Raw genomic sequence first — 26,207 nt, 5'->3', positions numbered from 1 at the left:
GTACTGCATAGGGCAGATCTCACCCCACACCGACTGAAGCCAATGTTTCCAACCACGCAACACCACTGTCCCAGGTGCAAACTAGAGGAGGCAGACCTGCTTCACATGCTATAGCTGTGCCCAGTGATTGTCAACTACTGGTCAGACGTGATTACAATGATCGCTTCTGCAACTGGGATTCCTGTGCTGCACATGGCAGGTAATTGCCTGTTAGGACTGACCCGGCGCTCCAAGGCACAGAACGTACCACTTCGCTTCACAGATCTAGCCCTACTCATGGCTAAACGTGCGGTGAAAGTCAGTTAAACCCCCAACACTCCATGGGTGGCACGGGTAGGTGCTGCGATGGGGAAGTGCAGAAAGCGCAGCAATTTGTCGACAGGAAGCCCGCGGGCTACGCATAAAGGTGATTTCTATGGACTGGGATATAATTTTGGAAGTTTCAAGGCACTAGCGCCAGCACCAGTCCCCGTAGTACAGGACCAGTAGAAGTTACCAATAATACAGGCCCTTCTACCTAAGCAGGGTAACCCTAAACACAGCCCTGTGATAACATGATACCAAGATTACATATTCAAATGAGTAATGACATGATGTGAGCAAATGGCGGAATTTTCCATTAAGTTGGTAAGCTAGGCGTAGGGTCAGACGAGTTTGGGGAAGGGTGGGAGGGAAGGGTTAGTTTAACTGTTTTAATTTGATTACTCTGGTTCTTCAGCACTGGATAACTTTTCTTCATGCAGGATCACTTGATAAGACAGGAGCTGCCTTTCAGTTAGGTGCTTGCTGAGTTTTCATATATCTGAGTAACTACTATGATCTGCTTATTTTTAAGCACTCTCGCATTTGGCAGATAAATCTTATAACTTAATTTGCCTAAGATCACACAGTTTCACAAATCGCAACTGTGATTAGTACTCAGGTGGGTGCCGCTCGTGGGAGCCCTGCTGTTGTTGTTTCTGTTTCTGGGGCAAAGTCTGCGTGAAGGACTGCAAGGACCAGCAGCCCACTCCATCCCAGCTGCAGCCTCTTCCCTCGGGACCCCGCCCCCTGCCTGGACACCATAAACAGCACGCGGCCCACGCTTCGCGGGAACCGCTCGTGGGAGCCCTGCTGTTGTTGTTTCTGTTTCTGGGGCAAAGACTGCGCGAAGGACTGCGAGGACCAGCAGCCCACTCCATCCCAGCTGCAGCCTCTTCCCTCGCGCCCCCGCCCCCTGCCTGGACACCATAAACGGCTCGCGGCCCCCGCTTCGCGGGAGCCGCTCGTGGGAGCCCTGCTGTTGTTGTTTCTGTTTCTGGGGCAAAGACTGCGCGAAGGACTGCGAGGACCAGCAGCCCACTCCATCCCAGCTGCAGCCTCTTCCCTCGCGACCCCGCCCCCTACCTGGACGGATATTACGCCACCACACAAACGCAACGCGGGACGCGCACGGGCAAAGCCCGGGCCATGGGCGGGCCCGTTCTAGCCCGTTACAGACCGTGTGAGACCGGACCGGGCCATCCCTCTTGGGCTGTTTTTAACGGAGGTACTTGCCTAACTCTTTGCCATTCCAGGGTCACATTATTGTGTTCTCTCAGGCTGATGGCGGCCAGGGAGACAAGAAGTAAAGCTCAGTCATCTAGTGCAATTATGGCGGGTACCCACGACTGTTTTCTGATCAGAGCTAATTCTCTGATATCAAATGAGATCACTATTCTTGAACGTCGCCTTTCCCAGGGTATTGACAATGTAAAAAGATCGTCGCTCGGCCACATAGCGAATGTAAGAACACCTGATAGGTGTAACTCACCGCCTAATTTCGTATCCAATGATGACTATTTGTAAGTAACTATGTTGCCTGATTCTGAGCATTGTCCCGGTCCGAATAGACTTTCTTTATTGGCTTCTATTGACTCCAGTACCGTGCCCCCCCCTATTGCTACTGTGACGCCTGCTACTGGTCCTGTGGCAAGTACCTCTCAATTACGAGGCAATAGGGAGGGGGCTGTTCCAAAAAGAATGCAAAGGACACAGGCAGGGGGTGGTAAGAAGGCAAGGCTATCTAATTCTGCACCCCTTCCCAATCCCGAAGGCAGGGCAAAAGTTAAGGCGATCTCTTCTGTAGCTAATGATCTTACTAACCTTTCTGTCCAGAGTTCCTCTGTAGCACTGCCTTCCACCATGACCATTAGTGATAATACGCAGGTAAGGGTTGACCCTAAAATTCAAGGTCTTGGTAGTACTTTGAAATCTCTACTGGACCCTCTGATTGCCAGACTCAACCAAATTGACCTTAGGCTGGCAAACATAGAAAGGGCCATTGAGCCTAGGACAGACCACCCCCAAACTGTGGATACTACCGAAAGGAGGAGGGACGCTAATGTAAGAGGTGTACAATTAGCCAATTCCCCTTCTATAACAACTTCTTTATTTTTGACAAATTCCCCATCTCAAGCCCAGGACATTTTAAAAAGGAACACTCACTCCTCTCTTCCTTCCTGCCCCGGGGTGTCGATGAAAAAGCCTATTGTAAATGCTGACCAGGAAAATCCGGAGGGTAATAGATCGACTAAGGATCTGGTAGTAAATCTCCCCCCTGAAGCTGCTCCCCTGGTAGTGGTCCTAGTAGGAGTTCCCGAACTCACCAATACAAGAGCTGAATCATTTGCTTCACTTAAAAATAAAGTAGCAAGCTGGCTAAACAAGCATAGACCCCTTCCCCCACAGATTTTTAGTGAAATTTTGATGGTTAGAAGGGTCTCATGGCTGGGAACAACTAAGAAAAATACCAGTGGTGACTGTATTGTGGTTAATTTCAGGGACCCAGGGATAGTTTCCCACATTCTCACTAGCCCGTTTTATGGGGAGGAGTCCATAATCCGGACACTCCCACTGTCCTTCTTCTACCCACCCCATGTTAGATGTTCTGACATGCGACTGGAAGAGGGCTGGACAAGGGTGGGATGTGGAAGCCACTCTAGAGGGAATAGAAATATCCCTTACTATTCTAACAGGATACCCCAATATCTGGACTATAACCGGTTTAGCTGCCTGGATGAGGTAGACTGACTACCTACTAACTCCAATCCAGAGAGCTATCAGAGGGAGAGTGCTATCAGTAGCAACAAATCCGTTCTGCATGATCGACCAGTGGCAGGTATGAATAGGGGTGGACTAGGGAGAATGGATAGTCCCCAGAGGGCCCAGTTAGGGGCTTCTCTTGGCACTTCCACTCCCGATGACCAGAGCGGGGTCGCAGTAGAAGGTTGTATGGTGGAGATTAAAACGAATACTGAGGGCGACGTTGAATTAACACCGGAAGTTATACCTATTCTTGCTCCACTAACAATTTTATCGTGGAACTTAGCAGGAATAGCTAACAAAATAATGTGTCCTGAATGGGGCTCCTTTATAGATAAGAATGATATATGCCTCTTTCAGGAAACTTGGGCTAGGGAAGAATACCATCGGAGTGGTTTTGCTTCTTTCTCAGTCCCGGCAAGGTGGAGGGGGAAGGGTAGACCGTCTGGGGGCTTACTAATCTGGGTGCGCACCCATTTGGGATGCCGACCCAGGGTTCTGAATACAGCATCAGAGGATCTTCAGTGTGTCATTTCAGAATGGCCGAATGATTACAGGCTTGCCTTGATTAATGTTTATTCAAGACCTGTGAATATTACATCGGAGTCCGGTACCATTGAAGAGCTCTCCATATTTTTTAATACGATTGCTCAGGGCACCACTCTTCTGCTAGGGGGCGATTTTAACTGCCATTTTGAGCCGCTTTTGGGTTTGACGGACAGTGGTTTCGCGGAGGAGGACGAATACTGGAAAATTCCCCCAGTAGTGGGCCCCTCACCTAGGTCCTGGGCTCCTTTGGCTGTTCAAATCATGGCCCTAACTCTAAAGCACTCAATTAGGGCATGCAATGGCCGTACAATATCAGATGTCCCCTCTAAGTGCACTTTCAACAAGCCAGGCCAAGAGTCACGCTTGGATTATATATTTGTCGAAAGTTGCGCGTGGGATAAGGTCATTGATTTTAAGATAGAAGCTAGGGAAGACAGTGATCACAACCCGTTGATCCTAGAATTTCTATCCCCGGGCAACTCAGAAGGCTTATCTAATTCAAATGATGACCTAGATGTCAGGTGCCACCTATCCAGTAATAGGCGTAGGGTCAGGTGGGAAAAATTAGTCACCCATCCAGAGTCAGTGGCAGAACTCTACGAGCAGGTAATCCCGGTACTGGAAGCAATTGGTTCCCTACCGCTACAGTGTCCCACACCCGAAATATATAAAAAATTTGGGGATTTAAATTTGGAATTAACCGCTGTTTTGGCTGATGTTCTTAATCCTATAGCGCCTAAAGAGAGAAGGAGTGGTAATAGACCTACCTGGTACAATACTGCCTGCAGGAAGTCTAAAACAGAACTCCTCAAGGCCGTTAAGCATAATAATAACAAGGCGCTAATAAGGCAAAAACGATTAGAATACAGACAGCTAATTTACCATGCCAAGATGGAGTGGGATAGCGACAATTGGGCCAATCTAACCTTGGCACTAAAAACATGAGACTCCAGGAAGTTTTGGCAAATTGTCACTCAGGGGGTCGTCCGAGCTTTTACCGGCGATTGTACCCAATATCGCTGCCAACGTTTGGGAAGAGCACTTCTCCTCCCTCTATGGAGGTGACCATTCTACCTCCGATATGGAACAGGGGGCAGTATTGCCTAATTCCACTTCCGATTTATATGAGGATGAGTTTAGGGAACAAGAGGTCTTAGCTATAATATCTAAACTTCCAGCCGGCAAAGCGCCTGGGCTTGACAAACTCCCTGGAGACCTCTTTAAACACGAACCCAAGGTTTGGGCTCCCTATTTAACGGCTTTATTTAATGCAGTCCAGAAGGGGATGGCGATACCTAGTACTTGGCTGGGAGCTGAGATAGTCCCAATCTTTAAGAAGGGCTCACCTCTACTCCCAGCCAACTATAGGCCTATCAGCCTTATCGATGTACCGCAAAAAAAATTTGCAAGGCTGATTTTAGATCGCCTCAGGGACTGGATAGAAGAGTCCTCCATCCTGAGCCCTTATCAGGCTGGGTTCAGGAAGAACGTGTCTACCATAGACCAGATCTTCCGCCTGACCCTGCTACTCTGGAAAAAAGTTGAGGGTGGCTTGTTATATACTGTCTTCGTGGACCTCCGTGCGGCGTTTGATCTGGGCCCCAGGCAAAAATTATGGTCTGGCCTTCTACAGATGGGCATACCAGTTCCTTTACTGAATATGATAATTCGTCTGCATAAGGGTAACTTCGCACAGGTCAGGTGTGGGAAAAATGGTGCTTTAACATCTAGATTTCCCGTTGACAGGGGAGTCAGACAGGGGTGTGTCTTGGCCTCCACCCTGTTCTGCCTCTTTGTCAACGGAGTATTCACACATCTGAACGAGACCACAAATAGGGATGCCCCCAAGCTCGCTGGATCTCGGGTTCCTGCGATTATGTTCGCAGATGACACCCTTCTACTCTCGAAGTCCCCGATGGGCATTCAACGGGTGTTGGATGGTTTTGAGACATTCTGCCTCGAGCGGGGCCTAGAAATAAATACTCTCAAAACTAAATACATGATTTTTAACCCACCACCAACGACACGCCCTAACCCGAGCATAGGGAGAGCTAGTCTAGAAAGGGTTCAGACCTTTGAGTACCTGGGGCTCACTTTAAAGGAAAAAATGACATGGGTCACACAACAAATCAAAGCCCAACTGAAACTAGCCCAAGCAGCGGGGGGGATTATAAGACTTTTAAATAAATCATGCGCCAAACCTATTGCCCCACCCCTTGAAATATACAAACTACAGGCAAGGGGGGGGAGTAATCTATGGTGGTGAACTCTGGGGCTTCTATTGCCGTCCGGAGATCACCGTCATAGAAAATAAATTTTTAAGGCAACTGTTGGCCCTTCCCACTAGTACACCCTTATTGCCACTGAGACTTGATCTGGGCCTCAGATCTATAGATGAGGAATTGGGCCTTAAACCCCTAACATTTTGGCGGAGGATTTGGACTACTCCGGAGCTTGAGGGCTATAGAAAAGAACTCATGGAAGTTCTAGGGCTACCTAATGCATGGAAAAATTGTTGGCTGAGGTACGTGAGAGAGGAATTGGGGAGAATAGGCCTTCCACAGTTGTGGTCTGACCCAGCGACAGCGTGCACCAGTGTCTCATGAAAGCACCTGGCTAACTTGTATTATGAAACCAAATTAACTGCCCTAATACAGAAATTCCAATCTTCCATTTTAACACAAACATTTTTAATGTTCAAAGATTTTTATTACTTTGAGGATGTTCTAAATGATATCAGACCACATTCTACAAGGAAATTGTATGTGCAGTGGAGATACGGCACCCTACCTATAATAGCCTTCACGAGTAAATGGTCTCCGCTCTCTCCAAAAAATGGTCCTGGTTGTGATGCCGAACAGGAAGATGAACTCCATATACTATTTTTCTGTCCTGCTTACAAAAAGTTTAGGAGGTGCTGGATTGTTCCAGTTTGCAAAAATTTGGGGTTTATGCACTGTATGCACACTTGTCGAATTTTTAAAACAGATTTAACTATTGTAATAGTTTTTGCTGTGTCATCATTCCTCGCAGCTATGTGGAGGAAAAGAAGGACCTGTGATAACCTTGTTTGAAATTACATCCTCCTAGTAAAATGTTACAGTTGCTATGAGGAGGTTCCCGCATGGAGATACACTGCATTGCCTATTATTATTGGTATGTTCCATGGGCGTTGCTACTTTCTTGCTGTTGTAATAACTGGGACATATATAATTGCACTATCCTCTATCTATTGTAAAATGTTGTATGGTCTTGTATATCTCTACTAATTTTATTGTTTTTTTATCGTCAATTGTATAGATACTTTTATGACTGAATGTCGAAATAAAGATGAGATGAGATGAATTCGATTATTCTGTCATTAGGTTTTAAATATTTCTGATATGTCGTAATAACTGGACCATGTAATACTTATTATGTACAATACAGTTACCAAGAAAGGACAAATGTGATTCTATAATGTAGTAAAATAGGCACAATGGTACAGCTTTTAACCCAATGTGGATATCCTTACTTTAACTGTACTGCGAAATCTGATGCACCTAGTACAAATATCTGTTCTCACATGGATAAGCAAGATCAATCAAATACACATTCAGTGATAATTTTGTGACTATTTAGCTTAGAAATTATTCCAGGAATGTCATAAATCTTACAGCTTTTTCCCACCATAATTCTATTATTTTATTTATTTTAATCATTTGCATTTAGGCTTCTTTCTTTTAGTTTTAGGTTCTTAAACACATACAGGTCAGGTTCCATTTTAGCTTTAGTTGCTACTTTAGGTAGCCTGTCCAGCTTGTTTACCTTTGGCCCATATACTGCATGTCATTATGAAGTAAAGTCCTAAGGTCTGATTCAATTTGTTAGTAGGCCGCAAATCCATCTTAGGAAATGGAAGTAACCATCTTCTCAATTTTAGGTAATGTGAGTCATCATTTTCCTCAATTTCTGCAGAATCACCAACATGTCTGCCTTTGACACAGATGTCGTCTGTGCCTATCTTTCTAAGACCTGTGAAAGTGTCAAGTCAGTCAGATATAGACATAAACAAAAACCCACGGGTAACATCAGACTGGGACAAATACCTTTTTCAAGGTCAAATAACAACCATACCCAAAACAATGTAGTCTATATTGACGTATTTTTACCATATTAATACATTCCAAAGGGGACATTGCAAATTCCATCTTGGATAAGATACAATATATAAGGACTACCACTTGACGAATTAGGAGAGAAATTTCACTTAGGTCACAGATGCAGATCTCAGATCCAGATGAGCACAGCACCAAATTCCATCTTGACAGAAGAACTCTCCAGCAAGCCTTCCAGAGGCTCTGCAAAGCATTCTATTCTACCTTCACAAACTGGTGCCAGGATTGTGTTCTTTCACAGATGCAATCGCCTAGCGGTTGTATGATAGAGGTACAAAAGGCTCAACCAAGCATGCCTCTACCATGCAGCCTGAACCACGAATGCGACTTAACCACATATTCCTTTACCACGCATGCTTTTACCAAGCAATATCATGGTAAAGGCATGAATGGTAAGGGTGTATGTGTGGCTAGGTTTGCCACTACTCTGACTCTCCTCCCCCTGCCGTAAATTACAAACCCCAAAACTGCCCCCATGCCCTAAGCCCTAAATTACAAACCCCACACCTACTCCCCTGAGCTCTAAAAATGCCCCATTTCTTAAATAGTTCCCCAAACCCAGCCCTTAAAGCTACCACAACCCCCTCCTCCTGCCCGAGCCCTAAAAACTTGCCACCTCCTTAAAAGTGCTTTTACACCCTCCCCTTCCCTGAGCCCTAACAATTTACCACTGACTCCCCTACTCCCTAAAGCAATCTCCAGAACTGGCCACTTACCTGTCCATGTCCGCTTCCAGTTCCAATGCGCCTGTTCCTATTTTGAGACCTCGCCTATCCCGATCACAGAGCACATTTGCCTTAACCACGCATTTGCATGGTTTTGGCAAATGCGTTGTTTGTGCAAGTGTGGTTACACTTGCGGGTTTCCGGAACTCGTGGATCTGGTTGCGTACTTTTGGATGTTTCCCTCGCCTAGCTCTTGGCCTGTGCACAAAATACCTGACAAGCTTTTCCAAACCGACAGCATATATTGTTGTCCAGGTATGCGCACAACCTCTGAAAATCAGGCTTATAATTTAATCATCTGCTAGAACTAGCAAAGCGCTTAGAGATAGCATAGTGAGGGTTATAAATTGTGATGTTAGAATTTTCCCCTATTTTCACAGTTATTGAAAAGCTTAACTACTTTTTATTACCTTCTGTGATGTTACTAATATTATGAGCACTAGAACCCAGCATTTTAAAATAACTATTTAAAAAGAATATGTTGAAATACACATTCCGTTTCTAGTGGTCTTCAGTTGGCAAATCATTAATGAACAATCATTTGGATTACTACTGCCCCCAGTTAGTAACCCAAAGGCACTGCCGCCACCTCAATTATGTGCTGGGTGGGGTTCTGCTGGGCTACAATAGCCTGTCTTTCACATTCAGCACTGGTGCATTAAACTAAGTTCATTTGTGTCCCCTGTGAGTGTGTAAACAAATCTTGTAGAGCTGAGCCGCAGACTCAGTTTACACAACCTCGGTCCTGAGCCTGGAGGATCGAATTCATCCTCCTCCCCCTCCATTGGAGAAGACTGATTTACCGTATCTTCGCAATCTGGGAGGTGCTCTGATCACAGGGTAGACCCACCAGCGCCACGTGGGAGAGGGAGCCTGTGCTACCAGGTGATGTTGCATGTACCCCGAGTAGCCCGAGCACTATCAGAACTCTCGAGTGCCCGTGCCCAGGACAGGGTACTCGCAGCAACACAGAGCGCTTCTATGCTGCAGGATAAGACTTGAACTGGCCTCAAGTGCAAAAGTGGTATTTGGATATAAGGAGTCAAAGGCCACAACCAACACGGTTGGGACCAGTAGCTCCTGCGTGTCCCTTGGTCCTCTGAAAGAAGTTCTTGCACCTTGTTTCCACTGTCATGGCTAAGATACCAGTATTGTGCAGGTTTGGTAGTTCTTGTTTTGTCTGAACTCAGTGCAGCTGTTCTCTGACCTGTTATATATATGTCCCTTCTGCATGACATGTTCAGATCAGCATTCACAAATGGAGAGATGCTTGTTATCTGCACTGCTTTACTTAATCATCTCCCCGAATCCCAGGTGACTGAGACCTGCTCCTTAAATTGGGGTCTCGAGCCATATTTATTTTGGTTGCTTTGAGCCTTTGAATAGAACATACTGTTTTTCCCCTTGTAGCATCCTAGGGTAACTTAACGTTTGCTCTCGGTGTGTTCAGAAAAGAAGTCCAGAAAAAGAGTTGGAGGGTTCAGGTCAAGTTTCGAGAGGTTACAGACATCTTTACTTTGTTAGGGGAAAGTAAATGCTAGGGCTCGACCCCCTCCATTGTTTCCTCCTCATCACACCCCTCCTTGAACTAAACCTCCTGCCTCCCCCTCTCTTGTTGGGTAACATCACTGCATTCCTTCTTCAGAATCACTCCTTTGACCACCTCTCTTCTATTTTTTAATGCCTCCCACACAATGGTTTGGGTGATCAGCACTCATGGTGGACAATGCTGCCCTGTTAGTATGGCCCGCTCTATAATACTCATTCCTGCGATTTGCTCCCTGCCTCCCTGTCTCACATGCTGTATGCTCTGATGAGCCATCTAGGCAGACTCCTTGAAGCATACAGCAGGTCTCCTTGCTCTCTGCTGCTGCCGAGTGGATTTCAGGGCGTAGCCGTATAGAATAGCTGGTTGTAAAATGACTACTGGTTGTCATCGCTGGATAGACTTCGAAGTTGACCTAAATTTGCTCCTCCCTAGGATAGAAACTGTAACCTCTGGGAGCTTTCCGAGGCCCATGTTGTATGTGTGTTTTGAACTGTAAATGCAGACCTCTGCTACTCAAAGCTGGTAGGTATAGGCATCAGCGACTGCATCTACTGTCCCGTTTTTTCTCCGACACACATATGTGTAGCTCTAGCTACACATGTTTATGACACGGTTTTAGTAATCTCTGCCATACATACACAGCATTAAGACACTTTCTCATTGGCCACACTATGCTCACACACTTGTATCCAGCCACACCGCGGTGTTTAAAGTGTAACAGAACTCGTCCTTCATTGTTTTAAATCCATGCACAGACACAGCAGCAAAAGAGAATGCAATCTACACTCTGGTACTGATGCATAGCATCAAAACACTACGCATAACAAGCATTGGCATAGCCAATAGGTCTCGCTTTTGGGACCTTATAAGTATTTAGTTATGCAACTGTTGCATAGTTCAACACTTATAAGGTCCCAAAAGCGAGACCTATTGGCTATGCCAATGCTTGTTTTAATCAGGACCTGTGAGATCGATGTTGAACAGGGTACTAGATGTTATTATGCTTGCCAACAAGCAGGCGTCGGTTTCTATCTCGCTTCTCGAGTGCTTTAACCATGTGATCTGGCTAGTGATGAAACGAAACTGAAACTTTGATACCCATTCAAATACGGCTGCAGGGAAAGCATTTGTTGGAGATCGGTCTCGAGGCGGATGGCTTGAAGAGGACTGTAAAGTACGTGTTCTTTATATTATATGTGTTTTTTTACGAAACGCTTCAATACTGCACTTCATGCGCCGACAACCAGGAAACGCCGGTTCACCCACATTCCCATTCTAAGGATGAGGGAAATGCCTCTCATAATGTTTCCCAGCTTCCAACTCACTTTCATTCCAACACGGATGTGGCATAACAGCTTTAGTTGTTGATTTTGGAGCTGGGGAACCCGGTTCGAATCTCCGTGTCAACTATTTTGTGATTCTGCGTAAATCTCTTAATCTCCCCGTGCCTACAAAAACATGAATCCGTCCTCGTGTAATGTAACTGGTGGTCATGTAAAGCTCTCGAATACCTTCGGGTCGAGTTGGCGCTGTAGAAAACTGAATTGCTGTAATTGCTGGTGAGGAAATAGAAGGTTCTCAAAATGGTTATGCAATTGAGAGGAGCGTGAAAAGGCGACGTTTGATAACATTAGAAAGCAATTAAAGAACGGAGTTTGTCATGCACAGTTGAAAGTACATGTAGGATAGATAAGGCAAGAGTGATAACAAGCATTGGCCGCACTCGCTCCTCGCGCTTGAAGTTTAAAAAAAAAAAGAAAAACAAGCCCGGCGGAGCGCGGAGCGTGGCGCGCGCGCGCACATGGGGGCGGGGGAGCGGACCCTTTGAAGTGCTCCCAAAAGGCGGATTGCATGGCGGCACGATGCGCGTGATTGTGCGCGTGCTAGCCATGCAATCCGCTTTTTGGGAGCACGTTTGAAACCTGTATTCTGTAGTCTCGCTTTGCAATCGCTTACGCGATAGCAAGGCGAGACCTAAAAACCACCCGACAAACACCTGCTCTTCTACTTATAACACTCCCATGGAGTAGCATCCGATCTGCCAGCAAACGCTCTTCAGCGCATTTGGGGGGTATGAAGATCTACATAAATGCAACTACTGTACAATACAATACACCTTAACCTAACAGCACAGTTAGGTCATACTGACGGCATTCAAGCAGTATAAAAATGTCTCTTAACATATCAGTAAATAGATACCTAAGATAAGACATATCTAGATATTGATGGTGCATGAGGTGACCAGACTCGCCCAATACCTCATTTTACCTGCCTTTGTTTCATAGCCTTGTAGACTCTACTCAGTCTCAACCTCGGTGTTTGCTTCTGATACTATTAAGCAGCAATTGTGTGGTATGTAGTGTGAACGAAAACACCAAATTATTCGATCATCAGCAAAGCAGAGCTCTTTAGGGAGTAGGCTAGGATGGAGCTAGTTTAGAGTTATGAGATGAGCTGACATTAGTGGGAGAGAAACAGGCGTGAAGCTCCTCTTCCTTAGAATGTAAAACCTATATAATGTTGCAGTCACCAAAACACAAACATGTATGTAAATACACATCCGACTTTCCACGTAGTATCAGACCACACAAATTGTGGAACTACATTATGCAAATGTTGGCAACATTCATAACACCTCACAATAAAAGGCAGAGTGTCTTTTATCCTGCCAGTGCCAGCTATGTTTTCAAACATGGCCAGAATTCCAGAGATGGGTATATTCTCTTTACATTCAATGGGGCAGCTGCTAATTTCTTTTTGGGTGCAGATAAACCACCTGACAGTGTGCCGGTCAAATAATTATGCTCGTGTTACTTTAGGAGACTCTTTGACGTTAATCAGGAATAAGAAAACATCATACCACAAAGCAACAGATTACGCACACATCGCAAGCACAGTTTTCTGAATATCAACTGCAGAAATATTTAGTCTCACCAATCGAAACTGCAGAGGTTTTCATCGGGTTTGTGATCTGTGTGGGCATATTTTATTATCTACCGATTTCAGTATATCATAAAATAATTACGTATTATAGAGTTCCCTGATCTTTTAACACCATGTAGCAAATACAATATTTGTCTAAGCTTTGGGGCTTATTTACAAGCAAATAAATCCCACTGGAGTCACTGTTCCTAAGAAAGAAAGGATATAGAGAGAGATAGACTATGGTCGTTCTAATACTGTGGTTGTTGGGGACAGTGTGTCCTGATCATGGTGCCCTCACACACCCCAAAGGATGTCATTCTTCATCATTGGGCGGTGCTCCTCGTTGGGCCGGCGCTGCAATGCCCTACGGATCCACTGATGGGTCACTTTGTCAGAGATCTTTTCAGGATAAAGCCTATGGGTGTGTGGGGGTAAGTGGCAGTGAAGTCCTAATGTGAAATCTAAAAGATGACTGGAGGGTAGCTAGACAGTTTAATAACGAGGGCGAGGTCAGCGGAGCGGAGATGGCAGTTGGGGTTGCAGAAGGTTAGTCGCTTGTTGAGGTATGCTGGTCCCGCATCGTGGAGTGCCTTGTCAGCATGGGTGAGGAGCTTGAAGGTTATCCTCTTGTTGCAGTTCCCTCAGGTGTGCGGTGATGTGGCTGTGGCAGGGGATGTCAAGGATAAGGCGTGCAGAGGCGTTCTGAATGCGTTGGAGTTTCTTCTGGAGTTTGGCCGTGGTTCCCACGTAGAGGGCGTTGCCATAGTCCAGCCTGCTGGTGACGAGGGCCTGGGTGACCGTCCTTCTGGTTCCGGTGGCGATCCATCTGTAGATCTTACAAAGCATACGGAGGGTGTTGAAGCAGGAGGAGGAGACGGAGTTGGCTTGTTGGGTCATTGATAGAGATGAGTCCAGGATGAACCCCAGGTTGCATGCGTGGTCGGTGGGTTTCGGCGCTATTCCCAGCGAGGCCCGCCACCAGGAGTCGTCCCAGGTGGAGTGGGCGGAGCCGAGGATGAGGACCCCCGTCTTGTCCGAGTTCAGTTTCAGGCGACTGTTCTTCATCCATTCGGCGACGGCCTTCATTCCTTCGTGGAAGTTGGTTTTGGCGGTGGCGGGGTCTTTGGTGAGGGAGAGGATCAGCTGGGTGTCGTCGGCGTATGAGATGATGTTGCGGTCGTGTGATCGGACGATGTTGGCGAGCGGTGTCATGTAGACGTTGAAGAGGGTCGGGCTGAGTGATGAGCCTTGGGGTACGCCACAGGTGATCTTGGTGGCTTCGGCTCGGAATGGAGGGAGGCGGGCTCTCTGGGTTCTGTTGGTAAGGAAGGAGATGATCCAGTCTAGGGCTTTATCTCAGATTCCTGCGACGTAGAGGCGTGTGCGTAGGGGTGTGGTGGCAGACAGTGTCGAAGGCGGCCGTGAGGTCCAGGAGGATGAGGGCTGTGGTTTCGCCGTTGTCCAGCAGTGCACTGATGTCGTCGGTGGCGGCGATGAGGGCAGTTTCGGTGCTAGGTAATACCCTATATTAAGGGTGTTCATTAAAAAACAAACATACATGAGCCTGGGTTCCCATTGGTGAACCAGGTGCACGAAGCGTGAAATCTCCTATTGTAGATGGCCTTTAAATGAAACTGTAGTGGGCTATAGACAAATAGTGACAATACAGGATGGACAAACATATATCTGTGCTCAAAGCACAGTATCAATCATTAACACACAACATGTGGTGGCGGTAGATAACCACCACACGTTCATAAAAGTCAATTGGTAGGAATAGGTGCGGACAATATTGAAGGTATAACCATTGTTGGCAAGCCTCAGGTCACTGTGTGAATTCAGGCACGATATTTTCCGAATTACACTTACCTATAAAGTAAGGGAGAAGTACCGCATGAGATGCGGCAGTGAGGTATGCTCGTGACCTGTTATGAGGGGTCGTGGCATTAGCTCAGAGCATAAATACTGCATGTTTACTGTGCTCTCATTGCAGATGAACAAAGTAGTACTTACAATTTCTCGTAGCTATGCGAGGCCCGATCACCTACCCGACCTCACACCATCTCTGTAGAGGCTGTGGTGTGGCTGCTGCTAAATATTAGTAGTGGTTCAGAGACCGGGGAGTGAGCGTGTTTGGTCATCGCTTGCTTCCGGGTCATCTGTCCGTTGCTAGGTGACTCAGCGTTCGTCTCGAAAGACGTCCGCGCATGCGCCTGTGTCATCTATCGCTGGCACGTAGTTCACTGCGTGTTAGTCTGTGCCTGCGTGGGTGCCATATTGGAGTGCTTATATGTCCTCTTGAAGTGAAGATAAAGGGGGTGCTTTTCAATATATTGAGATGAGTGATTTATATGATACAATATATTGAGATGGCGATATGGAAGTCAGGAGAAGTGATGTAAACATTTGGTGGTGCTGTGGGGTATTTTGGGTGAGCCAAATCGGCATATTGTAGATGGTGATAGTCTTGAAGCATGGATAAATTCTCTTTCTAGCATAGATGACAGTGGTCTAGAGGCACTATTAATTTACTCTCAGCATTGATGTTGCTGGAATGAGGGTAAGTCCAATTTAGGTGGCTACAAAAATGTGCAGACAGAGAGTTCAAATAGTACAGTTTTTATGTGTCATGTTGTGATGATGTTGGGGTTCACAGTAGTGGTGAGACAGACTTCATTTTATATGTAAAATGATGTGTATTGGTTATGTAAGATGAAGATGGTCTTATTATGTAACCAGCCATCATAAACTGGTTTTTAGACCCTACAGTATGTTCCATTGGACCCTGTGGTGTGGTTGAGCTCATTTTTTGGCCTCTTTGGAGTCCAATCGAGGGCATCTCATCGTTAAGACCCTACACATTAGTTCGTAGTTTGTGGACCCATCTCTGTTCTTTTTGGAACAGGGTCAATGTGTTCCATGTCGGGTTGGTCTCTATGATGGTCCATTGGAGCTGTTCTGTTGTGTGTTGTCTATCAATGAAGTGTTTACTCATTTTCGTAGTATTGTGGCCACAACGTATGTTGCTTCTGTGTTCGTTGATTCTGCAGCACACATAGAACGAGGAAATCACCTCTTGTGATTGTTGATGTGCAGGACGGTGTTACTTCTTGCTCATAAACATTCATTGAAAAAAATTAAGTTTTTCAACTCCTATATGTGCGGGAGCGGCACACATAGAGGTTTAAAATCGCCATTTCAGATTGTTTCTGTGCAGGAAGGGGCACCTTCCTGCACATAAACAATCATTCCCCTCAACGCAGGCACCCTTGAACTATGGTGCAAGGGTGCCTGCATCGGCGCATGACAGAAAATTGTGCGCCAGCTTAGGGGAGAGCAAAGGAATCCGTCATATCACTGTAGATAAGATGCATCTCTGTGCTTCAGAATTACCGCAGCGTGGCGCAGCCAAATGGCTTGCGGCACCGCACTGCATTCATTCCTTGTAAACGAGGCCCTTTATATGCTACAAAATATATTGATGGGCAGAAAATCTTTTTCTATATTATATTATAATATTATGTATTTTCATGAAATTGTAAAAATTGTGGTATTACTCTTGTAGGTACATCCCTCACATAAAAACATATCGATGGATGTGTCCATTTCATACGTGGCTTTATTTACACGCACCACCACATCAGGTGCGTCATTGCTCAGTGTATGGAAACTTTCCCACATTTGTGTGGCCTCAAACATGCTATTTTGCAATGTCCCAGTGGGCAGACTGAAACCATACCTTTAGTCAATGAGGTAGCAGCGCCTTCTTGAATTTGCAGTGATCAATATTTCGGGAGGTCATAGTCCTGCCAAAGAAGGTATTTTGGGCGAATTGGGAAAAAGGGTTGTCTCCTTGGAAAAACTTTGCGAAAAACGGTTCTTATATACTGTGTTTTGAAATCTACAGAAGCTGCATTTGATTTCAGCTGTGATTAAGCCTAATCTCCTTTCCAAAGAGTATGATCAGTAGCCTAAAAATATAAAAATATCAAATCCACAAAAAACGTTTAATCTAATTATTTTGGGTCCGTCCAGTATGTTTGAAATGCAGTTTGCTGTGACATTCTTTCATACTTGGCTGTGTGAATCTGTTTGCCCTAATTGCTTGAAGTGTAAGCACCGCCCCCTCCTCAGAAGTTCAGGTCTCGTTGCACTCCTGGACTCTTTCAATTCAGCTGGATGAACTCAGCTGGTGCCTAGCAACAAGTTGTCAAGGACTCCCAGGCCCAAGACGCCACCAACTGCCCAGGTCTGTGTTTTAATTTTCAGACCTCTGTGGAAAATGAAATGTGTCAATCAATGTATGTCTTCAGTTGTAACTCTCTGGTTTCACTTTCTAGATGACCAGCAGTGTCAGCAACTGAGTGGGTGTCTCTTTACTCGTGATGCCAAGTTATGTTTCAAAATGAGTATGTTTGTCACGCCCCAGACCTGAGGAACATTCTGCATCTGAGAAACTATACGAGGAAACTGCCCTTGGCCCCTGTCACCTCCTCCAAGCTTTTCTACGAGGGCAGCCATAGCTCACAGCGCAGCACTAGAGTGATCACTTCAGAAGTGCAAGTAGTAATTCATACAGCTCTCTGTCTAGTGCTTAATCTGATCTTGTTGATGATTATTTCATTGAGATCAAATGTAATCTGAGGGGTGGCCCTGCTGCTCCCTTGTTGTGTTGTGGGGGTGCTCTAGTTCCCAGCTCTGACCACCCGGGTCCCCGCACGTGGTGTAGTAAGACTCGGGACACTCGGTGATGGTTCGTTCGTCACTGCTGCCGCGGCGGTTCTCCCGACGTGCATCAGTGACGTCACATTTATTCAACGTGGTGCTCACACGTGACATGACGCGCACGCCGCTGCGTGTCGCGTCATTCTCACTATCGCGACACTACATTCCTCCCCAACACACAAAAAACTCAATTACAGCTCTACAGCTACTACTCCATTTTTAAACCCAAACTTATCAGCACCTCGGTGGTCATCGTCCCTGTGCTGACCGGGTGCAGTTCTAGAACATTTCAAACAAACCAAAACAGTCTTACTTGACGTAGTCTCGTAGACGACGGGAGGGCTCCGGATGTGGCCTCAAGTTATATCGTGGTTCCCCACAGTCCGGCACGCTGCCCCGGCTCCTACTCACAGAGTCACCATCTGCCCCATCATCTCTCTCCGCTGGTAGGCCGGCGTCTGGTGGCACCAGTGTCTCTGGCTGATGGCCGGGCTGCGGTGCGGCATCTCCCAGATGTGCAGAGTCTGTGCCTCCGCTCGCCTGGTCCACAGGTTCCGCAGGTTCTAGGAACCTCTCCTCTTGCTGGGAGTTCCTCGTGGGACTGGGCTGGGGCCTTTCCTCGGCCCTCGAGGGCCCTGGGATTCTCTTGAAGAATGAAATGTTCCTGGTTATCGTCTCCCCGCCTTTCCGGGCTGTCACGCACGTGCCCGCGACCTTCTCCACTGTCCAGGGTTGCGGCTCGAAGTTTAGACGAAACTTGCCTCCTGGCCTCCGATTTCGTATTAGCACCCTGTCCCCGGGAGCCAGGTGTGGGGTGACAGCACGCCGTCGGGCATCAACCTGAGCAAACGCGCCACGCCGGCGCTCGTCAATGGCACTGTCGTTGGGGGTTTCCGGCCTCCATTCTGGATGGTGTGGTATGGTGTCGGTGACGACTCGCCCCATCAGCAGATGCGCCGGTGCCACTCCTGTGGTAGAGTGGGGCGTCTGGCGATAGCCACGGAGGAAGGTGAAGATGGCGAGCTCCACCGACTGGTGTTTCTCGTGGGCGATCCGTATCACCTTGTTGAGTGTCCTCATGAAGCGTTCAGCTTCTCCGTTCGCCTGCGGCCATCGAGGTGTGATGCGCCGGTGATGCACTCCCAAGGCCTGTAGGTACGCCGCGAAGTCCTGACTCTGGAATGGTGACCCATTGTCCGTTCTGATTTCCTTGACTATGCCGTGTGTTGCCATGATTTTCTCGAGCTTCGGGATTACTTCCTGGGCACTCAACACAGTTAGAATCTCCACTTCGGGATATTTGGAGTGGTCATCTATGGCAACCAAAGTGTGTCGTCCGTCCGGAAGGCTCCCAAAGTCAACACTTATTTTGGACCAAGGACTCCGGGGTCGGGGTTCCATCACAACAGGGGCTGGCCGTGGGGCCTCCCCTGTGACCTGGCAGGCAGAGTATTCTCGAACGGTGGCTTCTACTAACTCGTCCATGAGAGGGAACCACACTTTGGTTCGGAGGCGGGACTTGGTCTTGACCATGCCCTGGTGGCCAACGTGGGCTAGATCCACCACCCTCTGGGTTAGGGACGCCGGGATGACCAATCGGTGGCCCCTCAACAAACATCCCGTGTCATCCTCCGTCAGTTCCGTTCTTACGTTGTACAAGCTCTCCATTACCTGTCTCGCCCTGGGCGTCAAACTCTTCCACTCCTCTCTGGCCCGGTTCCACTCGTTGTTTTGGACCGCCGCTTTTGCCCTTTGTAGGCACTCATCTTCACTGGTGGCCTGGGATAGGCTGGCCATGGACAGTGGCCGGGGGCACGATCGCGCGGTGATGCACCGGACGTATTCTTCTGTTTCGGCGGCCTCCTCCATCTCTTGGGGAGTCGCTTTGCGAGGGTGGCGAGATAGGTAGTCTGCCGGGTTCCTTGCGCCCGGTTGGTACTCGATCTTGCAGTTATAATTTTGCAGCTGCAACATCCATTTTTCGATTCTTGGGGGCGGCTTGGTAGAGGTGCCCGCGAACAAAGATACTAGTGGTTTGTGGTCCGTGGTCACAACAAATGGTTTGCCGTAGACGTACAGGTGGAAGTGATGACACCCCCAATGAATAGCGATCGCCTCTTTCTCTATTTGTGAGTACCTCTGCTCAGTCTCTGTAAGCGATCGGCTGGCGAATGCCACTGGGGCCCATTCTTCTGCGCTTGTCTTTCGTTGTAGCAGGACAGCTCCTAGACCAACTGGACCAGCATCGACGGCAATTTGTGTCAGCTTGGCCGGATCGAAGAATGCTAACGTCGTGGCTTCTGAGAGCGCCTGTTTGATGTTCTCAAACGCTCGGTCGCGATCGCTGTCCCACATCCAGGGGGTGGACTCCTTGGTGAGCTCTCTTAGGGGCGCCGTGAGGTTCGCCAGGTCTTTAATGAACCTACCACAATAGTTCACCATTCCTAAGAAACTCCGCACCTCCGTGACGTTTGCGGGGGCCGCCGCTTCCTTTATGTCCTTGACCTTGTCCGGATCTGGGTTGACGCCGTCTGCCGAGAAGGTGTAGCCAAAGAATTGGATCTTCCTGCACAGGAATTCGCACTTCTCCCGGTGCAGTGTAAGGCCTGCATCTCGTATCCGTCGCAACACCTGCACCAGCCTCTCATTGTGCTCCGCTATGGTGGTGGCATGCACCATGATGTCATCGCTCACATTGATTGCTCCAGGGATCCCTGCGATGAGTTCTTGGATCACATTCTGGAACACCTCCGCAGCACTCGACACGCCGAAGCTCAGCCGTGTGTACCGCCGTAGACCTACGTGCGTGGAGAATGTGGTGATGTTCCGGGATGCCTCGTCCAGCACAAGTTGGTGGTACCCAGAGCGTAGGTCTAGTTTTGAGAACCATTTGGCGCCTGCCATCTCCCCCACAATGTCATCGATGGTCGGCGTGATGTGTCGCTCCCTTTTGATGGCTGCGTTGGGGAGCCGCATGTCCACGCATATTCTGACCGCGCCTGGTTGCTTGGGTTTCTTTGCTACTACAATTGGCGACACCCACGGGGTTGGTCCTGACACCTTTTCAATGATTCCCGCTGCTTCCAGCTTCGCCAACTCGGCTTCGACCAGTGGCCTGAGGTGGAAGGCTATGCGGCGATGTCGGAGTGCTATCGGCTGCACGGTGGGGTCAATGTGTAGGTGGACCTCCTTCCCTCGGAATTTGCCTATTCCGTTGAAGATTTCGTCAAACTCCTCCAAGGTGTGGTGTATTGACTCTTGGTGTACCCCGAAGGCGAACGTTACCACTCCCAGATCTTCCGCCGCTCTGCAGCCTAGGAGCATGCCTTGTCCGTCTTCGGTCACATAGATATTTGACGTTATGGACCGCGTCCCATGAGATATCACAGTCCTGAACTTCCCCCGTACCTTTAACGGTTCCTCCTGTCCGTATGCGAATACCGTGATTGCCGATGGAAGCAACGTCGGCTGGGGGTGCATGGATCTGTGCATTGCCGCGGCCATGATATTGATGCTGGCCCCGGTGTCTACAACTGTCGTGACCTCTTGTGATCCCACTCGGATGCTGCATTGCGGCAGTCTCCTAGTCCTGCGTATCGCCGTGCATATCATATGTACTCTGTGTATCACCTTTTCTTCCTCCTCGTCGTCGTCCATGTCGCTGGCGACCGGGGCTCCTTCCTCAACCGTGTTTACGGTCTGGCGGGGCTTTCGGAACTTCTTTGACCGGCACACTTTCTCGAAGTGGTTGAACCGTCCACAGGCCATGCACTTCCTCCCTCGTGCTGGGCACTCTGTCGAAACGTGGGGCGATCCACCACAATACCCGCAGGACTTGGGCGGGTCTTGGGCGGCCGGGCCTGGCCCTCGTCGGGGCCATCTCTGTTTAGGCTTGACTGCCACCGCATTGACCGGCTCGGTCTTCACTGTTGCTTGCAGGGCCGCCTCCATGTGCGCAGCGCGCGCTTTCGATAGTTCTTTCGTCCGGCCCATTGTCAGTATGTCTGCTAGGGGCTTGCCGGATTCCTCCAGGATCCTTTCCCTCAGTTTGACGGACGCACACCCCTGTATTATCTGGCCTCTTATCTCCTCCGTCTCATCCCGAAACCCGCAGGTGGCCGCCAGGTTCTTGAGACGAGCGTGGAATTTGTCGAGCGACTCCTCCGGCGATTGGCGTGCTTGGCGGAAAATGAAGCGTTCGTAGTCGCGGTTCGCCATTGGTTCGAAGTGCTCGTTGAGCGCCGCTATTAGTGTCGTGTGCGTCTTGGGGGTGTTCTCCGCAAGCGTTTTCACTATGTTGTGAATGTCTTTTCCTCCCAGGTGTATTATCATTGCGCGTTTTTGATCTTTGTGGACCTTTGTGGCCTCGAAGAAGATGCGCACTCTGTCCTCCCAGTCTCTCCATCGTGCTGCTACTGCAGATGGGGGCCCTTCCACCGAGAAAGGCTCAATCGGCGGGATGTTCGCCATGTCTCTGGCACGTGCACTGCCTCTCTCGGGCGGGGCCTTCTGCTAACGTTGGGCGAGACCCCGTGTGCTGCTGGTGCCGGGCGAGACCTCCTCCTATGCAAGGCCTTGAGGGCACCCAGATGGCAGTGTCTGCTCCCAGGCCGAGTACGGCCTTCCCCAGGGCAAGAGGACGACGTGTAGCTCACCCCCGTGACCTTCTGGGCTGTTGCAGCGGGCCGGGTGCGGGGATCCTCTGTCTTCCACCCTCCCCCTTCAAAGGTGTGAGGGATGGGGCTCACCGGCAGTCCAGGCAGGGGCAGGAGGCTGACGGGCGCTCCTCGCGTCCCAGGCAGGCAGGCAGGCAGGGGGGCGGGGCGCACACGTGGAGCAGCGCGCTGAGGCCAGGGAACACAGCTGACATCCCCGGCGGAGCAGCCGCCAATCAGGTGCGCTTCGACGCGCAGATCTTCACCGCCGCAGCGCCGGGGCACGAAGGACAGCCACACGCCTCCGCGGGGCACGAGCACCGCGAGCAGGGCAGACTCGGCGGCCGCCACACCACCGGAGCGCAGGTAACGGAACGCGAGGGCACGCCCACCCTCGTCGCCACTTGTTGTGTTGTGGGGGTGCTCTAGTTCCCAGCTCTGACCACCCGGGTCCCCGCACGTGGTGTAGTAAGACTCGGGACACTCGGTGATGGTTCGTTCGTCACTGCTGCCGCGGCGGTTCTCCCGACGTGCATCAGTGACGTCACATTTATTCAACGTGGTGCTCACACGTGACATGACGCGCACGCCGCTGCGTGTCGCGTCATTCTCACTATCGCGACACTACACTCCCTCCACTGACATTTGTCTTTGTAACCCATAAGATAGCACTCTTGACATTGAGCTACAAGAGCTATGCATCCTGAAGGGCAGCTCTGCAGTGAGTGATTCAAGTCTAAAGGTTTTGGACATTCCAAGTAATAACTTTAAGGAATAAAACTAGAAATCAAGGTATAAGTAACACACGAGATACTTTTGCTGCCTTGCCCTGCAAGCTTGATGTTTTCTGAGAAGAAGCTCTGTTGTTTGAGCCTATAAATAATAACTCAAGGGATTGGACCTACGCCATTAGGATCAGTTTAATTTGAAGGATATCCATGGTGCATGAAACTGTAGGATCTGTGTATACCGAGGGATAGCTCTACTGCCTGAAGCCAGAATGAATTCAATCTCTGTAACCTGAGTAATATCTCTAGGAATGATCTCTGAGCCATAAGCGATGGCTGCCATGACCCAGTAACGTTTGGCCATTTGATAGGTAGGTTGTGTCTGATGTCTGGGTGTGTACAATCCCCAAGAGGCAGTAGTCTATTAATCTAATAATCAAAATTCGAATAATACCTGGTTCCAGAAGTAAGTACTTAAGTACTTCTGTGTGTGTCTTGGACTTTACTGAAAGGTGTTACTGTGATTTTGTCCCTACTCCAGTTGCTGGGCGACACTGACGTACATTTATAGATAGATATAACAACTGCCACGCTCATCTAATCTGCCTTTTCTTGCCTCTGCTAACACTGCAAATCGTATTTAGTCGCTAGCTCTGTCTGTATTGCAAATCTATGAAATGATTACAACCCGTGTGTGCTCCAGGCTTCTTAGAATGCTGTTGTTATGGTCTACTCTACATGGTCTGTCGCTACCTCACAGGAGATACCCTATCCCTTAGCCATCTAGCCTCCAAAACACCATGGGTAGCAGTCATGATTTACTTATCAATGAGTCCTATATGCATTGCAATGCAAAGGTGTTTGGGAAGTAACCACATTTGATACTGCATTGTATTCCCTGTTCCTTAGAGAACAGTACATTTCTGACATTGATGGTACTAGTAGTATTTGAATCGAGATCACCATAGTACGTCAGGTTGCCAAACTATGTGCCTACCTTTATGCCCCAGGGTCACAGTATTAGCTAATACACCTTTTCAACCAAAACACCACCTTGCATACTGTCAAATGAAGGGCCTGGTACCTCTTATTCACAGAAAAAAATGCCTGCCTGTATTATGTAACTTGTGCAAAAACAACAGTTGATGGACAGAATGCAGAACAATGTCATACATTCACCCCAGGGAAGACATGGCTTGGCATTTCGGGCTGGACTGTTCCCATGAGGCACAGGGTCAAGACTGATTTGCATATGGCCATGTCTGAACTGGGGTGGCGTGGTGAGCAAAATAACAATGGATTAAACCCAGATCTGTGACTGGGGTGAATGTTTTGCCAATGTGCAACATTCCGTCCATCATCTTGTGTGTTTTGCTGTTCGCCCTATGTGGGAAGGGTATGCCCAGACGTGGGTCCCGTGCTCACTACGCCACTGGAGTCAAGCTATCCTGGCTGATGAGGGGTGAAACCCCGAAACTGGTCCTAGGATTCTTGATTCCGGTCCAGGGAAGACATGGCTTGGCAGTTCAGGCTGGACTGTTCCCATGAGGCACAAGATCAAGACTGATTTGCATATGGCCATGTCTGAACTGGGGTGCCGTGGTGAGCAAAATAACAATGGACTAAACCCAGATCTGTGACTGGGGGTGAATGTTTTGCCAATATGCAACATTCCACCCATCACCTTGTGTGTTTTGCTGTATTATGTAACTTCTCATCCAATTGCCAATTTTAATTTTTTGTCTTTGACAAACTGCCTATTTGCATTTTTAAACATTATTTACGATGTGTGCCTTTTTAGACTTACCACTGTTCAAACTGTATGGCTTGTAGTGTTTTATGGCTTTCAAAGCAGCAGAAGAATTTCAGAATGACAGTGAAAGAGGGAAGTCTGGTAAGGGGCCCCTGCAGTGCAGAAAATGAGGGCAATCAAGTTGATTCCCGAATCCGGAACTATTAATGATCTATGAGCAATTAAAGATCCTGGTTGGTCTTAATGAAATATGCTGACTTTGACCCAGTGTAATTTGCTGATACCAGACGAGTTCACCAGCGTTCGTGCATTATTTGCTGATCAGCAAATTGCAGGCAGTGAGTGAACCCTTTATTGTCAGTTCCAATTGGGTAAAAACAAAGGCCTCATTTAAAGGGTAACCTGCTGGCCATCATCTTGGCTGGGAGCTATCTGGAACCTAACACCTAGATGTCGATGTAATGGAGGGAAACAGAGACACACAACTTGGTAACACTTCACAGGTGCTTACAAGAAACTATGATTTGGAGGTAGGCTGTTGACTTTGTTCAACCTCTGTATGTAATGTGATATGTGCATTGTAAGAGGGTCATATGTATCTCTATGATTAATTGCAGTAATCATGACTTAAAAATCACTTCCTAATTTGTTTTTTTGCTTTTATAGTGCTACTCATCCCAATGTAGAGTGTCAAAGTGCTTTACAATACACACACACATCATACAAGGACAATGCATCATGTAAATGTGTAAACCAATGTACTGGAAATGTTAATTAAACAATGACGATTGCAAGGTGTAGGTGAAAGTGCCACATATCATCCATATTGGAAGGCCGCATATGTTGAGAGTGCATGGTCTAGAGAAACACAAAATCAGGATTTGAAATGTAACTCAGTGATTGGATAGTTCACCAATCTATTTGGATAGATTGAAATCTCTTACTTGGATGTCACTTAAGGATCTCTACAGTCTAAATATTATTTTGGTAAATTATTTTACTGGGATTAGCTTTTGTAACTTTGTGGGTCACACACAGACTAACACAGAAAGATCATTAACTTTGGAGGTCATTCAATGTGGGGGGAAAAGGCCTTGTTGATGTCACTTCCTGTGATATTGAGAGTAGAGTCACTTATTCTACCAATGGCATTCTAATTGATGCATATTGCATCTTTCCTTGTATGTTTGTATGTATAGAAGGCAATAGGGAATGTGTCTAGACAGAGCACTTAAGCGTCCCAAGTCCATGTATGAGTAATTCATGCATGAGAACTTCATTCAGTCCAGGTTAATCCAGATGCAGTTTGGTACTCGTAGTTCTGCTCATTCAATTATAAATTTGGTATCATAAGCATTAGAATGGAAATTCAAACCCT

This window comes from Triturus cristatus, chromosome 3_1, assembly GCF_964204655.1.
Source record: "Triturus cristatus chromosome 3_1, aTriCri1.1, whole genome shotgun sequence".
Taxonomy (NCBI): domain Eukaryota; kingdom Metazoa; phylum Chordata; class Amphibia; order Caudata; family Salamandridae; genus Triturus; species Triturus cristatus.
The sequence above is the reverse complement of the archived record's forward strand: the minus strand, read 5'-3'. Positions refer to the sequence as shown.